This window comes from Hylobates moloch, unplaced genomic scaffold (assembly GCF_009828535.3).
Source record: "Hylobates moloch isolate HMO894 unplaced genomic scaffold, HMol_V3 SCAFFOLD_25, whole genome shotgun sequence".
In the NCBI taxonomy this organism is placed as follows: domain Eukaryota; kingdom Metazoa; phylum Chordata; class Mammalia; order Primates; family Hylobatidae; genus Hylobates; species Hylobates moloch.
This window is the reverse complement of record NW_026652300.1, coordinates 5,243,621-5,251,213: the sequence shown is the minus strand read 5'-3', so window position 1 is coordinate 5,251,213 and position 7,593 is coordinate 5,243,621.

Genomic DNA, 7,593 nt, shown 5'->3' with positions numbered 1-7,593 from the left:
AATACCAGGAGGAAATATGTTAGCAGAACAAACAGCTAAGTCAGCAGCAGGAAGACCTCAAAGTCTCAGTTGCACTTGAAGCCCCTGTAATTTTGGAGGGCTCCTTAAAAATATAAAGCCTCAGTATTCTCCTATAAGGATAGAATAGGCCACCTTTCAAGGATATGACTTTCATCCCTCAGGAGATTACAATAAGAGAATGGCAAACTTTATTTATCAACCCCCAAATGGAGAAAAATTTTTAAGATTCTTTACCAAAGTTTTCACTTTGGAAATAATGAAACTCATCGATTATCCCAGAGATTGTTCTCAGGTAAAAACTTATCGAAATTGTCAAACAGGTTGGCTATGGTGCCTCACTCCTGTAACCCAAGCACTGTGGGATCCTGAGGCAGATGGATCTCTTGATGCCAGGAGTTTGAGATTAGCCTAGTCACCATGGTGATATCCCATCTCTATGAAAAATACAAAAATTAGTCAATCTTGGTAGCATACATATAATCTCAAATACTTGGATGGCTGAGGCAGTAAAATCGCTTGAACTCAAGACATGGAGGTTGCAGTGAGCCAAGGTTGTGCTACTGCACTTGATCCTGGGTGACAAATTGAGACTGTCTCAAACAGCAACAACAAAAAGAAATGGGTTGTTAATGCTTAGAAGATCTGCCTGAAAAACAATCTATCTACTGAACAGACAAATTCTCTATCTGAAAACTCAAACAGTGGGAATTTGCTCAGGAGACGGTTGGCAAAAGAATTTTATTTATGTCCCAAGGATAATGGTGATTTAATACCTCCTGGTGGGTATTAATACCTACCCAGTTAATTAATACCTCCTTAATTAACTGGGCAGAGGCATTTTCATGTTCAACAGAAAAATCATCTTAGGTAATAAAAGCACTAGTCAATGAAATATTCCCTCCCTTTGGACTCCTGAAATATCTCCCAAGTGACAATGGCCTTTCATTTAAGGTGGCCATTGCCCAGGGGGTCTCAAAAGCAATGAGCATATAATACCATCTTTACTATGCTTGGAGAGTACAGTCTTCAGGGAAGGTGGAAAAAGCAAATTATATAATTAAGAGCCACCTCTGAAGTTGTCTCAAGAAATTCACCTCCCATCAACCATTCTCTTTCCTATAACTTCAGTGTGGGTGAGAAACACCCCTTCAAAGTTTAGGTTGAGCCGTTTTGAAATGATGTCTAGATGACCTACATTTGCTAATGATTTTATATTAGATCAGGATATTTCTGAATTTGTTAAACATGTAACCTCCCTAGCCCACTTTCAGCAGGAATTAAAACCGCCATTAGAAATTCTACCCCAAGAACTAGGCCCACCTTTTTTCAACCCAGGAGATTTGGTACTGGTGAAGGCTCCTAGTTCTCAACTGGGAAGGAAGTCACACTGACTTTCTCTCCACCCCCCTCAGAGGTGAAGGCTGTGGGATTCGACTTTTGGGGTCTTTTTGACTCTTGGATACACTTGAGTCAAGGCCTGGAACACAGTGGGAGTGACACCTAACAGGCTAGAAGAACATCACAGATATCAGAGTGAAGAAGTCAAGGATTTCAAATTGAAAATTACTGAAAACTGAAAAAATAAGCACATATTTAGTGAGAACTACTTGTTTAGTTCAATCCCACCTTTCCTCTTGAGATTTGCCATCAGATATTGGAACTTTTCTTTAATGTATACTTAGAAGGATGTTTTAATTATCCATGGAATTACCTTCATAATCTCCAAAATCAAATTCAATGGAAATTATATATATCTTGGTAAGATTTTAAATGGAACTTAATTACATCATGTTTGCAGGAATTGCGGTACTAACTTTGTTCTTTGCAGTAGACTATGTACTGTTGCACCCTCTGAGTAGAATATAAAACAAAGAATCTCATTTTCCATAATCTTTTGCTTAGTTATGATTCTTATAGCAAGAATAATAGTCATATATATGAGATAAACATGAAGGTTTTGTTACTATCAAGTTTACTAATACTCACTGTTAGATGTAGCAATGCCTCACCTTCTTTGTCCCCTACAGAATCAGCAATTGCCCATCTATACAACAAGACTGATTGCTGGATTGGCTCAGGATGATTTGCTCAGTTTAATAACACCAAAACAGGTATTTAATCACACATGGTCCTTCCAGAACCTATGCACAAATGAACACCCGAACCCTTGTATAATATTGGATAATGGCAATAATCTGCAAATTTGCAGAACAACAGATGATGTCTGGACAAGTAGCTCCTCTAAGAAGAGTTGTCTCATATACCGGCTGGAACATAGTGTGTCCCTGATCTTTTAACAATCTATTTGGCAAAATGATTTTTCCTACAAAGCATGTAAATTTCCAAATGGTACTGTGGATTACTATAATAAGTATAAATATCATCATGCTAAAAATACTCCCATTAGATGTAGGATTGGTGACCTTATAAGGCTTGGACTAACCATAACTGGAGCCCTCATAAACTACAATACAGAACCATTCCTTCAGGGAGGAGGGCTTTACTTTGTGTCTCCTCTCTATACTTAATCCTTTCCAGGCACTAAAGAGAAACATGTACTGTAGTGGCAATGGTTTCCAAATATTTTTTTTTAAACCCTACTGATACGATAGCATCTTGAGGTGACATCCCCAATTTGGGCTCTTTTTTAAGGGTGCATTCTCTCTTACATAACAAAACAAGAGATGGTTATCTCTATGTGTGGGGAAAAGAAAGAGAGATCAAACTGTTACTGTGTCTATGTAGAAAGAATTAGACATAAGAGACTCCATTTTGTTCTGTACTAAGAAAAATTATTATGCCTTGAGATGCTGTTAATCTGTATCCCTTGCCCCAACCATGTGCTCACAGAGACATGTGCTGTGGTGACTCAGGGTTTAATGGATTTAGGGCTATGCACGTGCTTTGTTAAAAAAGTGCTTGAAGGCAGTATGCTTGTTAAAAGTCATAACCATTCTCTAATCTCAAGTACCCAGGGACACAATACACTGTGGAAGGCCACAGGGACCTCTGCCTAGGAAAACCAGGTATTGTTCAAGGCTTCTCCCCATGTGATAGCCTGAGATATGGCCTCATGGGAAGGGAAAGGCCTGACCATCCCCCAGCCCAACACCCTTAAACGGTCTGTGCTGAGGAGGATTAGTATAAGAGGAAGGCATCTATTTCCTGCTTATCTCTGGGCAATGGAATGTCTCAGTGCAAAACCTGATTGTATATTCTATTTACTGAGATAGGAGAAAACAGCCTTAGGGCTGGAGGTGAGATGTGCTAGTGGCAATACTGCTCTTTAATGCACTGAGATGTTTGTATGCATGCACATCAAGGCACAGCACATTTCCTTATAGTTGTTTATGACAAAGAGACTTTGCTCACATGTTTTCCTGCTGACCCTCTCCCCACTATTAGCCTATTGTCCTGCCACAACCCCCTCTCAGAGATGATAGAGATAATGATCAATAAATACTGAGGGAACTCAGAGACCAGTGCCAGTGGGGGTCCTCTGTACACAGTGCTGGTCCCCTGGCCTAATTTTCTTTTCTATACTTTGTCTCTGTGTCTTTATCTCTTATCAGTCTTTCACCCCACCTGGCAAGAAATGCCCAGAGGTGTGGAGGGGCATGCCACCCCTTCACTATGCCATCATATGGAGATTTAACTGAGAGAGAGAGAGAACTGCAGAGGAGATGCACATGAAAATACTATGTTAGAAAAATCCAGACTAGAACATGCAATAGATGGAGGCCTATTTTGGTTTGTTGATATTCTCCTTCTTGAAATGTCATTGCTTAGTAGTTCTTTTCTTCTAATTTTTAAATTTATTTTACTTTTAAGTTATGGGATACATCCGAACAACATGCAGGTTTGTGACATATGTATACATGTGCCATGGTGGTTTGCTGCACCTATGAATCCAACACCTAGGTTTTAACCCCCACATGCATTAGGTATTTATTCTAATGCTCTCCCTCACTTTGCCCCTCACCCCTGGACAGGCCCCAATGTGTAATGTTCCCCTTCCTGTGTCCATGTGTTCTCGTTGTTCAAGTCCCACTTATAAGTGATGGAAGGCAGTGTTTGTTTTTCTGTTCCTGTGTTAGTGTGCTGAGAAAGGTGGTTTCCAGCTTCGTTCATCTCCCTGTAAAGGATATAAACTCATTCTTTTTTATGACTGCCTAGTATATGATGACATTTATGTGCCATATTTTTTATCCAGTCTATTATTGAAGGGCACTTGTGTTGGTTCCAAGTCTTTGCTATTGTAAATGGTGCAGCAATAAACATACATGTGCATGTATCTTAATAGTAGAATGGTTTATAATTCTTTTGTTATATACCCAGTGATGACATTGCTGGATCAAATTGTATTTCTGGTTCTAGATCCTTTAAGAATCACCACACTTCCTTCTACACTGGTTGAACCAATTTACAGTCCCATAAAGAGTCTATATGTTTCTATTTCTCCACAGCCTCTCCAGCATCTATTGCTTCTTGACTTTTTAATAATCGCCATGCTAACTGGAATGAGATGGTATTTCATTGTGGTTTTGATTTGTATTTCTCTAATGATCAATTATTAAGAGCTTTTATCTATATAGCCATTGACTTCATAAATGTCTCCTTTTGAGAAGTATCTGTTCATATCCTTTGCCCACTTTTTGGTGGCATTGTGTGTTTTTTTCTTGTAAATTTAAATTCTTTGTAGATTCTGGACATTAGGCCTTTTTAAGGTGGACAGATTGCAAAAATTTTCTCCCATTCTGTAGGTTGCCTGTTCACCCTGATGATAGTTTATTTTGTTGTGCAGAAGCTCTTTAATATGTTTAGATCCCAATTGTCCATTTTGAATTTTGCTGTTTATTGCTCTTTGTGTTTTAGTCACAAATGCAGGGGTCTGTCCTGCATACCCTGACCCAATGATGTATGAATAAAATACACTGACACACAAATATTCTGCTTTACCAGTCCAGCTGAGCATCCAGGCCACTAGGTCACAGCCACAGCCTTGATTAATCAGCAAGACTTGCATTTATTCAGTAAAGATTAATTGATAAATATCATGAGTAAACACCATTAGAGGGTAATTGACATTGCAAACTTCCTGAGTAGAGAACAATTAAGAATTCACAGTAGACCAAAGGTTAGTCTTAGGACCACCTGAGTAAACAAGCTAGTTAGGTAAACTACTCTACCTTCCTTTATACCCACTTTAAGCTACTTACTCTACGTAAGGATTAGGTTGCCTTCAGTCATAAACTTATTATGAGACTTTTGCAAAAACCTTCAGACCTTCAGTGGTTTGTGGCTTATAATTTTCCCCACCATCCTGATTGGGCCCCCACATGTCCCCCTTTATGTTTTTTGCATCATATCTTTTGGATTGGAGAACACAGATGTGTGCAGCAACTAATCTGTTAGCTGTGGTGGTCACTGCTCTTATTCCAGCTTTGCATCCTATAATTAGCAAAAAACATAAAATAATCATTCATACAATTATCCACATTCTTTTCAAGTCAAAGAGTGACCCCAGGGGTGGGGGTTCTAATCAGGAGAAATGATCTTGCACACCCTTCCATATGGCTGTTTGTTAATGTATAGATCTATGGTGTGAAGAGATTCTAAAATGTGTAAGTTGCCTTATGTCTCCTATTAAATTGTCATAAAACCTTCCCAAAAGGTTTTGTTTTACCTCATATCAATTATTTATTGACAGACTCCATGCTAGAGAAGTGATTCAGATATATTTATGTCCCCAGTCATGGTTTAATTGCTGTCAGAATTCTAAAGAATCTTGTCATTGACCTACATATTCTAAAGCAGTCTTGAGGGCTTGAAGATATGCAGTAAATTTTTGATCTATACATTGTTGTAAAAGAAGTTTATTAGACACATTTTTGGCCACATTATCTACAAAGGCAGCTGTTGGTTCTGACTCAGTAATAGATGCAACAGCAATGCTAGCAGTTGACAGGATGATTATGGCTGAGACTATAAAGGTCGTAAGCATAACTATGAATCTTTTATGTCTGACCTGCCACAGAGAAAGTTCTAATGTGGTAAGGGCAGAGGAACTCTGCCAATCACATGTCAGACTGACTGGTAGAAATGCCTCAGATTATCTCCTTAATATCATGACACTAGTAATTTTTAAATTAGATATATTGTGATAGTGATACATGAGGGAAATCAAGCCTGTCTCTGAACCTGGGTCACCAGGAGAGTTTTGGGGTGTAATGGAAATGTTAGATTCTGTAAGAAAAACATAGGGATTTATAATGCAAATCAGGCACTGATCAGTGTGATTATGAATAATTCCAGTTGTGACTGGAATTATGACATGTCTCATGAGAGGTGTTAAGGGAGTTGCTAGGATGTCCCAGGAGTCATAAGTTGCCTTGGGGTGGCAGGGACCTTACTTGGGGTCTGGGATATCCAATCCCCATATAGGCCCAAATCATAGGGGAATAGGGTGTGGCTATGAAACTGAATGATACCGTGATGGACAAAAACATTAGTAAGGCTGCCCTGAAATCAGCTGCGGGGGCTCCAGTCTAGGATGTTATAATTGCCTAACTAGAGGCTATGGGCTTATTTCCTGTGTAATACACCTCTGAGTAAGAGTGAAATCCATTATTTTCCTGGCATTGTTCTTTAGAACAGGAAAGAATATTTGAGGGGATGGAGCCAAGAAGGCCGAATAGAAAAAGCTCCAGTCTACAGCTTCCAGCATGAGTGATGCAAAAGACGGATGATTTCTGCATTACCATTGAAGTACCGGGTTCATCTCACTAGGGAGTGCCAGACAGTGGATGCAGGACAGTGGGTTCAGTGCACCATGTGCAAGCCAAAGCAGGGTGAGGCATTGCCAGGAAGTGCAAGGAGTCAGGGAGTTCCCTTTCCTAGTCAAAGAAAGGGGTGACAGAAGGCACCAGGGAAATTGGGTCACTCCCACCCTTATACTGTGCTTCTTGGAGGGGCTTAAAAAATGGCACACCAGGAGACTATATCCCAGAGGGTCCTATGCCCATGGAGTCTCACTGATTGCTAGCACAACAGCCTGAGATCAAACTGCAAGGTGGCAGCGAGGCTAGGGGAGGGGCGCCCGCAATTGCCCAGGCTTGATTAGGTAAACAAAGCAGCCGGGAAGCTCGAACTGGGTAAGGCCACCACAGCTCAAGGTAGCCTGCCTGTCTTAGTAGGCCCCACCTCTGGGGGCAGGGCACAGACAAACAAAAAGACAGCAGTAATCTCTGCAGACTTAAATGTCCCTGTCTGACAGCTTTGAAGAGAGTAGTGGTTCTCCCAGCATGCAGCTGGAGATCTGAGAATGGGCAGACTGCCTCCTAAATTGGGTCCCTGACCCCCAAGCAGCCTAACTGGGAGGCACTCCCCAGTAGGGGCAGACTGACACCTCACATGGCCGGGTACTCCTCTGACACAAAACTTCCAGAGGAATGATCAGGCAGCAGCATTCGTGGTTCATGAAAATCTGCTGTTCTGCAGCCACCGCTGCTGACACCCAGGCAAACAGGGTCTGGAGTGGACCTCTAGAAAACTCGAACAGACCTGCAGCTG